The 14,936-nt window shown below is 43.5% G+C and overlaps 1 pseudogene; it reads right to left on the bottom strand.

The window, feature by feature from the left end:
* Positions 1-12,327: 12,327 nt before the first annotated feature.
* Positions 12,328-14,447, bottom strand: LOC149525565 (E3 SUMO-protein ligase KIAA1586-like; annotated as a pseudogene).
* Between the last annotated feature and the right edge of the window lie 489 nt (positions 14,448-14,936).

Raw genomic sequence — 14,936 nt, 5'->3', positions numbered from 1 at the left:
ATTTGTTGACTGTAAGTACAGTCTGGAACAGCTCCGAATTGTCTCAATGAGCGATGGATTAAAAATTCCCCAGGTACAGTGTAAGAAGCGACATGACTGGCCTGAATAGTTCCTTTAAAGCTGTTCTGGTTTATTGTGTCAGTGATCCACGGATAATGGGTCTCTGGGGGCTTCTGAATCAGGTCTTTCAATTCATGCTGCAATGGGGTTGCTCTGAAATGATGCACTAAGGTGCTCTGAATTGCCAAACATAGGCAAACTTTGGCATACCTTGAAGCACGTTGAAAGATTGTGAAGTAGTGTCATATAGATGTCTAATGGCTATATAATGACTTGAAAGGAGAAACACTTTAAAAGCTAGAATACTTTTTAACATAACTCCCTAACAGTTCTGGATTATTATTATTATTATTATTATTATTATTATTATTATTGAGACCAGACTTGTCAGCCAGTCTGAACAGTAGCTGCAGTGACAAAAAGTATAGATCTACATCTTTTAAAACCTTATAATATCTTCAAAACATTGTGCCAGCCTTCAGGATCTCTGCAGACATGTAATACTTTCTATAATCATGCACTGTTTTTATTCCCCTGCAATATTGGGCAAGACCTTGAATTAAGAGTGAGGAGTACTCATTCTGAATTTCAAGCTTTGAAAGCAAACTTAAAATTAAAGTCATATTGTACAACCAGTAAATGATCAGAACATACTGATTTTTAAATGATTATTTTACTTATTGATGTGTTTATTTGATGTCATTTGAAATAAATGGAGAAAAGGCCACCATTAACCCAGTTGAATGTAATGACGAGGTATAACAAAAACAGGGAAAATATAGTGTGGGAAACCAAGCAAATTCTCTTAGGGTGTGTCTAGACTACAGAGTTTTGTCGACAAAAGTGGACTTTTGTCGACAAAACTATACCTGTGTCTACACTACCGCTGAGTTCTGTCGATATAACGTCGACAGAACTCAGCAGTTTTGTCGACGCTGGTAAACCTCATTTTACGAGGCATAACGCCTTCTGTCGACAGAGTTCTGTTGACAGAAGGTGTTATTGCATCTAAACTGTCCTTGCTTCTACACTGCCATGTCGACAAAGCAGCTTGCTTTGTCGACAGAACTGAATGTAGTGTAGACGCTCTTTGTTGACAGAAGCTTTGTCGACAGTATCTGTCGACAAAAATTCTGTCGACAAAACTCTGTAGTCTAGACGTACCCTTAGCAATGGAATTTGGTACCTCTGCCACTGAAGAATATTTGAGATAAAACTTTTTCTTTTTGTCAGCCTTAGCATTCACCAAAATTACACAGAAGATAATATTATTATGGAAATGTTTCCTCTTTCATGTTTCTGTTCTGTTCAATTCTTATACAGGACAAAATCACTGACAATTAACTTATTCAAAGTTTATGTTTTTAAACAAATATATGTATTGCCTGCAGTAGCCGCATATGTTTTCTTAAAATCAGTTTCACTGGGAATAAACTATGATATTATGAAGATAATAAGTGTCAGATCTTGCCCACTGGAAAAAACGATCTGTCTTAAATGTTAATTTCAGCATATGTGGGTCTCAGTGTTCATATCTAGGTGTGAGAACATTTTGTTTATTGACTAATGATCAGTGTGATGGGAAGTACCTGGCCTAGTGTTCCCTACTGTACCCCACATCCAGGAAAGGAGCATGAGAGTGGGCACTCCAGGCATGCCTACAGAGGCCTAACAGAAGCAGCCAATCACAGCCCATCAGGCTCAGGCAAATGGAGCTTCAGGGGCTTAGCAAGTCAGTTCTTGCCCAGGTCCAGAGGAGCAAGGTGGAAGGAAGTGTGAGGGATAACTGGAGTTTGTTTCTGGCTTTGTGGCTTAGTTTGGGGGGTTAGGAGAGAAATAAAAAAAAAGAAAAAATACCTAAGAATCATAACCCTGAGATAAGGCTGAAGCTAAAAGGGTCCAGACCAGAAGAAGCTTTGGGAACTAGGAGTAGTAGAAAGAGGTAAGTAGTACCTAGATGTTATTTATAGGATCCCTGGATTACAACCTTGAGTAGCGAGTGAACCTGGGTTCCCCCACAGGTAACATAGCATAAATCCCCAAAGACAGCAGGGCTCATTGAAGACCCTCACTAAGGGAATGGACTGTTTTAATTGCTGGACTTCTTCGTTCACTAGAAGGAGTTCATTTTGAATTTTATCTTGGCTGAAGAGCCAAGGGACTGAGGACCTACCCAGGATGGCAGGTAGCCTGCAGGAGGTCCTAGGGGTGAGAATGGAACTGCAGTACTGCACCCAGCTGCTAGGAGACACTCAAGAGGAGAGTGCCCTGTGGCAGGGTGAACTAGGTCTGAAGGCCTCCTGCTGGGGCCCTCATGTTCCTTTGTCATTCTGCCTCAGACCAGAGCAGTGAAAAGTCCTCCAGGCAACCTAGAGTGGCTGCAGAAACATGGCTGAGCAGAAGGGCTGTTGGAGTAAAGGGCCAAAATGGTCCCAGGAAAAGCAGCAGAGCAGAGGTTGGGTGTTCAGTTGTATGTCTATACTAAATCCCTCTTTCGAGAGAGGAATGCAAATGTAACTGAGCGAAATTGCAAATGAAGCGTGGATTTGAATTTCCTGTGCTTCATTTGCATAATCACGTCCGGGCGCTATTTTGAAATACCCTATTTTGAAAAAAGAAACGCAGTCTAGACGCAGTTTTTTCAAAGAAAACCCTTCTTTTGAAATTACCCCTGAACCTCATTTTATAAGGAGTAAGGGTAATTTCGAAAGAAGGGTTTTCTTTTGAAATAACTGCATCTAGACAGCATTTCCTTTTTCGAAATAGGGTATGTGGGTGAAAGTGATCATGCAATTATAGTGTACATGACTGTAAGAAAAAGAGAGGAGTCCTGTGGCACTTAGGAGTCTAAGGCTGTGTCTACATTAGCAAGATTTTGTGCAAAAGCAGCCGTTTTTGTGCAAAATCTTGCCGCTTGTCTACACTGGCTGTGAGTATTTGTGCAAGAACACTGACTTTGTAATGTACAAAATCAGTGGTTCTTGCGCAAATACTTTGACGCTCCCACTCAGGGATAAGCCCTCTTGCACAAGTATTCTTGCACAAGAGGGCCAGTATAGACAGGCAATGTTAATTTCTTGCACAAGAAAGCCCGATGGCTAAAATGGCCATTGGAGCTTTCTTGCGCAAGAGAGTGTCTACACTGGCATGGATGCTTTTGCGCAAAGGCACATGCCAGTATAGACGCTCTCTTGCGCAAATACTTTTAACGGAAAAACTTTTCCGTTAAAAGTATTTGCACAAAATCATGCCAGTCTAGACGCAGCCTAACAGTTTTATTAGGGAATATGCTTTTGTGATTCTAAGACAGGAGTGGGAACCTCAGGCCTGGGAGTTAGATGCAGACCACGGCTTGTCTGGATCTGGCCCCTGAGCATTGGGGAGCCCACACTGGTGCTCCTGCCCCCCCACTGCAGGTCTGGAGTACAGAAAATCTACTAGGCTGGGCCCCCCAAGGCTCTTGTGTGTGATGGGAATGTAGATTTCAAGAAGGCGGACTTTAGCAAACTCAGCGAGTTGGTAGGTGAAGTCCCTTGGGAAGCAAGTCTAAGAGGAAAAACAACTGAAGACAGTTGGCAGTTTTCCAACGAGATATTATAAGGACTCAAGCAGAGGTGACTGGGGAGAGAGGCCACCATGTAACCCTCCTGCCTGGGGAAGGGCTGGGACAATCCCTCTCTGTCCCAGGCCCCACCCTCCTTGCCCTTGCTCCACCACAGCCCCACCGCTTTCCTTTCCTTGCTCCACCCCTCCCCACTCTTGCTTCATCCTGACTCTTCCCTGCCCTTTTCCCACCTCACTCCCACCCTTGCTACACCCCTGCCCTGCCTCTTCCCACAATCAATGTGGCCCAGAGGATTAGTGGGGCTGGGAAGTGCTGGTAGCAGGGGTCTGTCCCTACCCCTGCACTTACCAGCAGCAGTGCGGTAAGGTGAGCAAGGCAGCCTCAACTGCTTTGCTCCCCCAGCCATGTCACTCCAATTCCACCAGGGAGCATGAGGCAGTTCTGCCCCCTCCCATGGGGCAGTGCAGCCAGGAGAGCAAAGCAGCTGGGGCTGGAAAGGGAGGAGAGGCATGGACCTGCCCCCCAACTCTTCTGGTCCCTCTGCCAGTTGCTGGCTGGCCTCTCCCACCCACAATCTTTAAGTGGGCATGTGACTCTTTGTGACCCCCGTTTCCCCCGCCAATGTGACATCCTTGGCAGAAGCAAACTGTGTAGGAAAGATAAGATGTATGGCAAGAGATCACCCTAGCTTAACCAGGAAATCTCGAATAATCTAAAAAATAAAAAAGAAGTCCTATAGAAAAGGGAAATTCAGTCAAATTACAAAGGATGAATATAAACAAATAGCAAAAGTATGTAAGGGCAAAAAATTAGAAAGGCCAAGTCAACATAACAAGCTCAAATAACCTAGAGACATAAAGGATAACAGGAAAACATTCTACAGACATATTAGAAGCAAGAAGAGGACAATAGGACCATTACTTAATGAAGAGGAGAAAACAACAACCGAAAATGTGGAAATGGCAGAGGTGCTTAATGACTTCTTTCTTTCACTTTTCACCAGGAAGGCTGGTGATGATTGGACACTTGGCTTAGAGAATGCCAGTGAAAATGAGATAGGTAGGTTGAGAAGCTAAAATAGGAAAAGAGCTAGTGAAAAATTAGATATGCAGATTCACCAGGCCTCTGGGCAAACTGTCAGGGGGGAAGAGGCTGCTCTATGCTCCCAGAAGGGGCAGGGACTTCGGCAGAAGGGGTGGGGCTGGCATAGCCAGCCCTCGGTGCTGCCCAGACTGGAGTACACCCCTCACAGTCTATATTTATAAGACCAGAGAACTGGAGCATATATTGTAGAGATCAATTTGTTGCTTCATTAAGAAAATATCAAATCTGTCTTGTTAGGTACAGTATAAGAACATAACACTGTGGTGTCTCAGATTGTTTAGTATCTGCCAATTATCTAGACTAGAGAAATGGCAATAGGACCTGATATAATATGACTGCAGGTGGTTATTCTTAAGAATTCAAGGATGTTTTTGGCATAAGTTCCTCAGCCTAGGGAGAGATTCTTAGGACCTCTGTATACTTCTGTATACCTTATACAGTATTACAAAGCCACAGAACTGAGCACTCAGTATTCTTTAACATTCAATTTTGCTCCATAAGCAATGGAAATGACATTAGCCAAGTATTTCTAGACACAGGGCAACTCAGTTTTGCTGTGCAACTGAAGAACAAAGAGTGGAGAAAGTGTCGAGAGGCCAATTAAGGAAATATACCGGGTTTTAAACCCCAAACTGTTTCCCTGGTGCTAAGAAAACAGGTCAAAGGATGATCTAAATAGAATAGAATACCAAATGCTGTTGAAAATACACGGGCATTCCCAATGGAAAACAACAGTGCATGTTAGCTTTTGTTTGAATTTTGATGCAAATGTTGGAGTCTTGAAATGGAACAATATTTTACAATGGGGCATCCCAAATAGAAAGAGCTTTTTAGGACAAAGCAGTGAAATCCTGAAACTCTAGTCTTGCAAAAATCTATTCTGGATTCCAAGACATTAATGAATTGCTTATAAGCTAAAACAGTGACTGAAGAATAGAATATTCTGGGGCGAGACACGCATCTAATTCACTGTGGAAACAGGTCAATTAGGGGAAAATAATCAAAAGAATTGTCTCCTCTTGATGTGCATGTGTTTAACTCCTAATAATGATAAAAGGAGCTAGATACATACCTCAAAAGAGAAAAACTGAGCCATAATCAAAGGTGAATTATAAGTAAGTGCAAATAAGATTCCCTTTTATACTCACTTAAAACCATTTACAGTGGAATTATGAAGAACTCCCATTATTAAAGATAATGTTCAAAAGTGACTTAAGCCTTCACTCTTCAGGGTATAAACCAACTTCTAACTCTAGGATAGATTATTTCATCTGATGGAGACAGAATGCTGGATTGATGTTTTGATCTGGTATGGCAGTTCCTGTATTTTTGTCTGACATATGCTGTAAAAAGACATAAGTTATACTGTGAAAGGCAACCTAACCTAACAAATTCTAGCACCATCCTTAGTTGCTTTTCTTACTTTTCACACTTGCCATCTAGCTCTTTACACTACAGCTGAACAATTTTGGGGGCAAATTGTAAATTTGCCAAAAAGAAATTTTGGGGGGGGAGGCATCAAAGCTATTCAGGAATTTGATATAGGTTTGGCCAGAAAGAAACAAAAGTTGCAGAAACATTGAAATGAAATAGAAAGAAACCATTGATTTTGACATTTCAATATACAAGAGTGGTTTGTTTAGAATTTTCATTAAATTGCAGGGGGGATGGAGAAGAAATATCCCAAACCAAAAATGTCCTTCTAGGTCAAAATGTTCAGTGTGAATTTTTTAATATAAATGTTTAGGTTTCTCACTAAAAACATCAGCTTTTGTTCCACCAGAACTGAATATTTTTAGTGATATTTTCAGTGTGGGTCTGGACTGAATAATCTATATGTTCTGCTCCACGTTAAAGTAGCATAGACTACTTGGCCAAATTCAAAAGTGTTATGTAAGTGGCACAGGTATAAAATTATGTACTGGTATGTGGTAACATATAAAGTTATACAGGGGTATAAGTTCAGTGGCTCCAAGTGAATATCTAAGGAGAATGATGAAGCAGGTGAACTGTGGGTCAAAGAAGCTATTGCTGATTTGCTGTATTACTTCTCAACATCAGCTGTGCTAGGTACTTCTCAGTTTGTAGGCATAAAAGGCAGGAAGAGATTACAATCCAAATGATGGATTTAAGACCAGTGAGGATATAATTTACACCAAGGCTGTGTCTAGACTGGTGGGTTTTTTCGAAAAATTAAATTGAAAGAACGCGGCTTTTCTTTCGACGGCGGTACTCCTCATTCCGTCGAAAATAAGTGAGTGTGGATGCGGGGAGCCCCTTTTAAAAAAAATAATGGCCTCCAGGAAGAAGCCCTGGTGGAGAATCTGGGGCATGCCTTGCATGTCTCTGGTTCCTGACAGGCACCCTCACAGCCACTTGTGGCAGCAAAGCAGCCAGAGCACACAGCTGTTCAAGTGCAGCCATGTCCCAGCCCCAAGACCCTCCTGGCCCTTCCAGAGAGCCTTCTGGGGACCCAACCAGGGGCTCCAAACACCGGGAACCAGCATAGTCTGGGCCAGAGCTCAAGACCCTTCTCAAGCTCTGGTCAGAGAAGGAGGCCTTACAAGCCCTAAACACCAGGCGGCAAAATGTGGACATTTTTGGCCACATGGCAGAGGCCCTGGCCAAGAGAGGTCACCACCCCCACACCCAGGACCAGGTGCACTCTAAAGTGAAGGAACTGCGCCAAGGCTATGTAAAGACCAGGGAGGAGAGCTCCCATTCTGGGGCAGTCCCCCGCTCCTGCCCCTATTATTCAGAACAGTCCCAGATCCTTGGTGGTGGGGAAGCATGCACACCACTGCGTCTCGTCCAGTCTGTCTTGGGGGACCCAGTGGTGGAAGCACCAGAGGAGGACCTAGAGCAGTCCAGGGAGTCTGGAGATGGGGAAATGGTACCAGAGGAGGAGGACAGCGAGGAGACGGTGACCCTCACTCTGGAGCCAGTCACCAGACCCCAGAGGCCTTCCAGGTGTCATCTGATGCCGGAGACGAAGCAGCAGGTGAGTGCAGTGAGGTCGTGTAACACACGGGGGGAGCGGAAGAGGTGGGTGCACAGTGGGCAATGCACAAGGGAAACCTGTAATGTTCACCATGGCCATCATATAGCTGGCTGTGCATGTGCGTGTAGGGCTTCAGCAGCCACGGCATCAGGGGTAGGCAGCATCAGCCACTATGCACACCGGCATGTGCACGTCCCCAACCGCAAAGTCACAATGAGGGAAAAATGTTCCTGCCAGAAGCCTCTGGTAGAGGTAAGAGTTCCTGAAGATGTGGGCATCATGTGCCCGCCCTGACCACCCAACACAAATGTCAGTAAACTAGCCACGATGGTCAACCAGGGCCTGGAGGACCATTGAAAAGTAGCCCTTTCTGTTAACGAATTGGGCTGCTCGATGGGGCGGTGCACAGATTGGAATGTGTGTCCCATCGAGTGCTCCTCCACAATTCGGGAAGCCAAGGGTAGCAAAGCCAGCCATGACGCTGTCCAGGTCTGCTAGATGGACAAGCCTGTTCAGCAGCTCAGAATTGATGGCCCTCACCATCTACAGAAAGAGACAGACAACAACATTTTAGAAAGGTTGCCTTATCTCTTAGGAAAGGAGAACTCACCACCCACCTTCCCCTTCAAACACTCCGGGAATCTCCTTCTCAGAACTCTCCTCCCGCCCCCGGCAGCTCAGGGTACGTGGAGGAGCTCCCTCCCACTCCCACTCCCACTCCCACTCCCACTCCCACTCCCACTCCCACTCCCACTCCCACTCCACCTTGCCCTTTCCTGATAGTCTCCCTTTCCCCACCCCCAAACTGTGACTGTTCCCCGACAATGACTTACCTCCATCAGGATGGACCCAACAGTAGACCTGCCCACTCCAAATTGGTGTCCCACGGAGTGGTAGCTGTCGGGGGTGGCCAGCTTCCCGAGGGCAATAGCGACCCTCTTTTCCAGGGGGATAACGGGCCGCAGGTGGGTGTCCTGCCATTGCAGAACCGGGGCAAGCCAGGTACACAGCTCCTGGAAAGTGGCTTTCCACATCCGGGAGGAGTAACAGTTAATTCAAACTAAGGACTTAGTTCGAATTGCTGTTTCACGGTCGCGTGTAGCCCCGGGCAGTTACTTCAGGCTAGTGGAATTTTCAAAATGGCAACCAGATGGGAACATGCAAATAAAGCCCGGGATATTTAAATCCCGGGCTTCATTTGCAACTTCAAATGCCTACATTAGCCTCCCTAGTTCGAACTAGGGGGCTAGTGTAGACCTACCCTAAGGTGCCACAGGACTCCTCGACACTTTTGCAGATTCAGACTAACACGGCTACCCCTCTGATTCTTGACAAGCATATTAATGTTATATGTGAAGTTGTGAATTGCTTTAGTATGAAGTTACTAGTAGATGTTTAAGCAAGACAGTCCTCCCTAGGTAAAGGTGATAAAGCAATCTGTGCTAAAGAAAGGAATGTGGGTTTCCCTCATTTTACAGTAAATAAAGTCATCAAGCTGTTCTCCTCATCTTGAAAAAGCAGTGAGGAGTTCTATGGTACCTAATAAAGGTGACAAAGGACTCCTCATTGCTTTTACAAATACAGACTAACATGGCTATCCCTCGGAAACTTCTCATCTTGAAGCTGAGTGACAGATTTAACAATGGTTCCTGCAACCCAGGAGACTGAAGTTCTCAGGAATTCTTCCTGATTTATAAGATGGTGAAACAGAGCGACCCACCTGAAAGAGCCACCTTCATCACTCCACTTCCTGTGGCACCTGCTGCCTCTTTATGCCAGGCCCCCCAAATAAGCCTACAGACTGTACCCTCTGTGGGGTACATAAAAATGGGGGACCATCCTTTCCTTTAGGATGGCTGGGATGGCCGCTGCAGGGACCCCTAAGTATGGTGGCTACCCTGAACCATCCTGTGGATGTGAAGCCCTGCGGGAGTATGGTCAGCAGCAGCCAGGCGGTCCTGACCAGGAATAGAAAGCACTCAGTGTAATAAAATATGAAACATACAAATTATAAGAGAGTTGATTTTAATTCCTAACCTCAGTCAGTTGGCATAATCAGGGTTACAGAATTCCCCCCCCCCCGTGTCCACTCCAGCCACAGAGCCACTCACTCCTCCTGCGAGCTGGATCCTGCGGCGAGGCTTAGGCTTTCCTCTAGCTCCCCCACAACCTGCAGGAATCCAGCGCTGGTGCTCCAACCTCTCAGAAGGGGTGCCATGGGGCTGGAGCACCAGCATGGGCTCTCTGATGCAGAGGGGGCTCAGCCTCGAGCTGCGGCCCACCTGTAAGGAGGCTGCAGACCACTAGTGGTTCACGGACCACAGTTGGAGAACCACTGATATAGTGAATCCACCCTTCAGAGAGGTGGTAGCTATATTGAGAAAAAAATTCATAGTGGCTTCTAAACCTAACTATCATGCTCAGGATGTGAAATAATTTCTTTCTTCTAAAGTATCTTTCCTTCCCATTTCTCTCCTCTTATGGCCTATTTCATTGCATGTTATTTGTAATCGTATATAGAGCATGATCATGCAATCTTTTTTCTTCCTCTTCGGGAAACTTTCATTGAGATGCAATCGTTGGGGCTTAAGCAGTTAGCGGTTTGTTGTGAAGCTTTGAGCACCCATTTTGCTCAGCACAAGCAATCTTAAAGTTCAAAAGTTGTTGTCATGATCATGAGAGATGGCTGGCAGCCTGGAGACTAAGTGGTTAACTACACCTCGCCAGGTGGAGTGGCCAATAGGAATGTAGGTAGGAATCTCAAACTAGGACAAAGGAATGTTTAGGTTTCCCACCTTTCTTCCGAGAGTTCTCTCCAGCTTCTGAGGGAGACAGACATGTCTCTGTCTCCAAGAAACAATTCTTCACTTTCTGTAAGTCGGGTAAAATTTAGATAAATCCATTAGGTTTTATTGTTTTATGGTTTGGGTATGGGATCTGCTGTCTGTGCACTTTAAAAAAATATTTTGGCTTTCCTTTGTAACTAAATTCTAGGCCCATGGAGTTTCTTCATGAGTATATTATTTTGTTACTTTTCCATCTAATCATTATGCTTGCAACAGGAATAGTGTGGTGATAATAAAAGTTTTCTCTTTTCTTTTTATTGACCTGGTATTGGTTAATAGTTGTGTCCTGGTTTGTACTTTAGGGGTGAGATTTCCCAAGTAGTCTCTTCCCTGATTTTCTTTATTAATATTTGGGTGGTGGCATTGGAGATTTTATTCCCAAAATCTAGGTTGTTAAGATTTTGGGGGGAAGTTTTATACCAAAGCCTGGTAGATAAGGTTTTGGGGTAATTTTGCTGGCTCCCACTTCTGCATTTATCATGCCAGAGTGGGGAAGGAGCCATGACAGTTGTGTAAAAATCATGGGGTGTGTTAAACTAAAGTTTTTAATTAGATTGGCTCTCTCAAGCTCACTGCTGTCAGCTGTGGGAAAATAACAATTTCCGACACCTGCACTGTCACTGACTTCACCATCAATTTCTATCTTGCTTTAATGCTGACTCTATACCTGGGCCTATGGATGGGAGAACTAATTGGGATGAAATAAGAACTGATCCGAACATTTACCTAATACAATTAAATACAAAACATTATTTAATTTAATACAAAAATATTTAATTGATGTGTCCTTACAGATTCTGTTTGTGTGTGAGCCTGGAGGCAAAATCACTGAAATGCCACATGAAGGGCTGTTCTCATTCTACTTATGGCTTAATTGCAAGTAACAGAAACATTGGCAAAAGTCTATACTAAGGAAATTTTTAATTCTCTTTCCAAAATCATTGGTAGTTTGGATTAAGTTGCAACTGAGCTGTGCGTGATAATTTGCGCTGAACAGATGCTTCAAATGTTTAATGTGCTGTGGGGTTTCCATATATGCTGCTGGTGATAAATTGTGTTTTAAGCCTGATCACAGTAAGTCATCATCAGAAAGCTCAGGAGTACTATCAATACAGAAATCTCTTCATTATGCTTGTTTGAATTATGCAGTAGCTCCATTGAAGCCAGTGGTGTCACTCCATGTCTAAAGCAGTATAAGTATAGAATCCGGTCCTTTGCATTCAGTTATAATCATTAATTTCTAAGTCACATCATGATGCCCACTTCCCACCTTCACACTTAACTTCATGGATCCCTTTGCATGACTTTGATATTTAAAGCTACTATCAATACCCTAGAATAAAACTTTTACATTGGAATAAAAGCCTGAACTAGCCTTATAGAAACTCCCACGTTGGCCCGTGCAGTTGCTCTTCCTGTTCTTGTCGTGCAGTATCTTAAGCTGAATGTGCTACACATTGGTACTTTCCAAGCCACAATTTCACATGTGATATCAGATTCCATGGAGTTTAAAGAAGTCCCACACATTAAATGAATAGAAAGTCCATTACATGACGAGTGATAAATTTGGTCTGTTTCACTGTAGTGATGTTGTTCATTGCACTGAATCCCTGTTTGCAGTCAGCATTGATTGCAGCAAGGATGTCCACTCCAAGAATGAGTTTTTTAAGTCTTCAAGGAACATTTTTTCCTCCAGAAGCCTGGAATTCCATAATCCCAAGTGTGTTTCCTGTTGATTGATTCTCAGTTGATCACCCAATGCTCTCACTGTTTAGTTTGCTGGTTTTGAACATCATGGCTTGTTCCTCCTTCTGGGCTGATTCAATGTGAACTCCTTGGTTTGTGTTTAGACTTTCAGTTCTCTTGATGTATATTTTCATTAGGTTGTCTGCTTTAGGAATGGTCATTTCTCAATCTGATAATATCTCAGACAAGTTCTTCATTTCTGTCAGCATTAAAGAAAGGTTTCTGATGAAATTTACAAAACACAGCTTTGAGTGTTGTTTGAAATTTAAGATGTTGTGACGGCGCGTTGGGGTCCCCCGTCTCCTGCACCCCGAAATGGCACAAACAGACTGCACCAGCCAGTAGAATTGAGGAAGTTTATTGCCTCTCCAGGATACAGCACAGCACAGATGTAGTCTGGTCACAGAGCTGGGCTAGGATGCCTCAGGCCCCCTTGAGTTGGGGGGAGACTGGGCCCCTAAACTCCAGCTCCTCTCCCTAGGCTGTCTCAACCATCCTCACAGACAGCCACCAACCAACTAACCAACTTCCAGCCCTGCCCCCCAGCCAGGGCAGCCTTCCACCTTCCTTTGTTCCTCTCCATGGGGGGTGTCTGGCCCCTGGTTCAACAAGTTTGGCATTACCTCTGCCTATCGAGGTTTTCCCTGCTGGGTCTTGCTCCAGACAGCAGGGGTCACCACAGCCCAGCAAGTACCCCCACTACGTCACAGATGTTCACTTCCTACACTTGCCCAGTCTTATGAGGCCCCCTCAAAGTGTTTTGCCAAAGCAGGGTATATTTTCCAGTTTGCACTGACTGATCTCCATATTGAGACCACCCTCCTTAAATTGATCACTTTGTCAATTTTTTAAAGTATAATGTATAATTCATTAGCATGAGCACAAAGTTCACAAGAATGTTTTGGTGCTTGTATATTTGGATACAAATATAATGTATCCAAAAAAACCTTAAAGTCATTTGTTCTTCCTGTGACTTTTAGAGTTTCATCAAAAGCAAGTTCCAGTCTGTATTTGAAGTAACGCCATAATATCACATGAGGAAAGTCCATTTGTAGTAGATTTCCAACATCAGTTTTGACACCTAACATCACATTTGTTCCATCACTACAAAAACAGATCACACTTCGAATAACAGTCGTTTAGTGACTCCACAATGCCTCCCTTTAATGATTCCCTTTAATGGCTTCTGCTGTTGCACATTGCAGCTCTATCAAATCCAGCAGAAATGTAAGTGGCTTTATAATTCCATCTATACTAACTTTCAGAAAATGATGAGTTGAGTTTCCAGTGAGAGTAGCTGATTCATCAAGTATAGTATTTTTTTTACTTATTGTCAATTATTTTGCTTACAATTTTCTTTTTCATTACAGTGGATATATGATTGATTATATCTACACAAACTGTTCTACTATGTGACAAATGCCCCTATTTCAATTCTGATGATTTGCTGTAGGTCAATAAGGCTCTCATGGTCACTGAGTGGTCGATTTTTTGGGGCAATCTGGTAAGCTGCATGGAATACACGATGGCTGTGTCTAGACTGGCCAGTTTTTCCAGAAAATCAGCCGCTTTTCCGGAAAAACTTGCCAGCTGTCTACACTGGCCGCTTGAATTTCCACAAAAGCACTGACTTCCTACTGTAAGAAATCAGTGCTTCTTGCGGAAATACTATTCTGCTCCCGTTCAGGAAAAGGTCCCTTTTGCGCAAAGCTTTTGTGCAAAAGGGCCAGTGTAGACAGCTCAGATTTGTTTTCCGCAAAAAAGCCCCAATCGTGAAAATGGCGATCGGGGCTTTTTTGCAGAAAAGCGCGTCTAGATTGGCACGGACGCTTTTCCGCAAAAAGTGTTTTCGCAGAAAAGCGTCCGTGCCAATCTAGACGCTCTGTTCCGAAAATGCTTTTAACAGAAAACTTTTCTGTTAAAAGCATTTCTGGAAAATCATGCCAGTCTAGACGCAGCCGATCAGTAGTTTCAAATGCTACTTTTCACTTTTAGCATTCAGATTAAGAAGAGTTTCCTTTTTAGCCATGGCTTGAATTTTTTCAACCTCCCCATGAGCTGCAGATTTCTTATGTTCACTTATTGTTTTTTGAAGAGGACAACTCTGTTTCTTTATTCTTTCCATACAAGGCTATTTCACAAGAGGCCCAGCTTAGAGATAGATAGAATGCAGCTTCAAATCAGAAATATCATGACAAACTGTGCACCCAAGTTTACCACCAGAAGCAAAAGGCCAATAATTTTTATTTCTGAATTCAAATTACATTTTGACCATATAGAAGGGTCTCATAGAGTTTCAGTTTGCTTACCTCATAATTCAGCTGTTTTATTTGTCTCCTCTCTTTGTGGCAGCTCATATGACAAAGGTGCAAAAGCATCCACATTTTTCCCTGTGGAAGACTTCACTTTCTTCATTTTTTGACTGACAATTCACTTCCTTACTTTTATGTTTAAACATACCGGGTTGAGTCTGTTGAATGCGTATCTTTTTAGGTGGCATTTTTTTTCACTTTCTTTCTACTGTAAATTGCACACCATAACATCACATACTTGACCAATAAGAAGCAAGCAGTTGCCATGGCACTTAAAAGCTAACATTGGAATTCACCTGAAA

The sequence above is a fragment of the Pelodiscus sinensis genome, chromosome 1 (genome assembly GCF_052426305.1).
Source record: "Pelodiscus sinensis isolate ZL-2025 chromosome 1, ASM5242630v1, whole genome shotgun sequence".
Taxonomy (NCBI): Eukaryota; Metazoa; Chordata; order Testudines; family Trionychidae; genus Pelodiscus; species Pelodiscus sinensis.
This window is presented reverse-complemented; position numbering and strand designations above follow the sequence as displayed.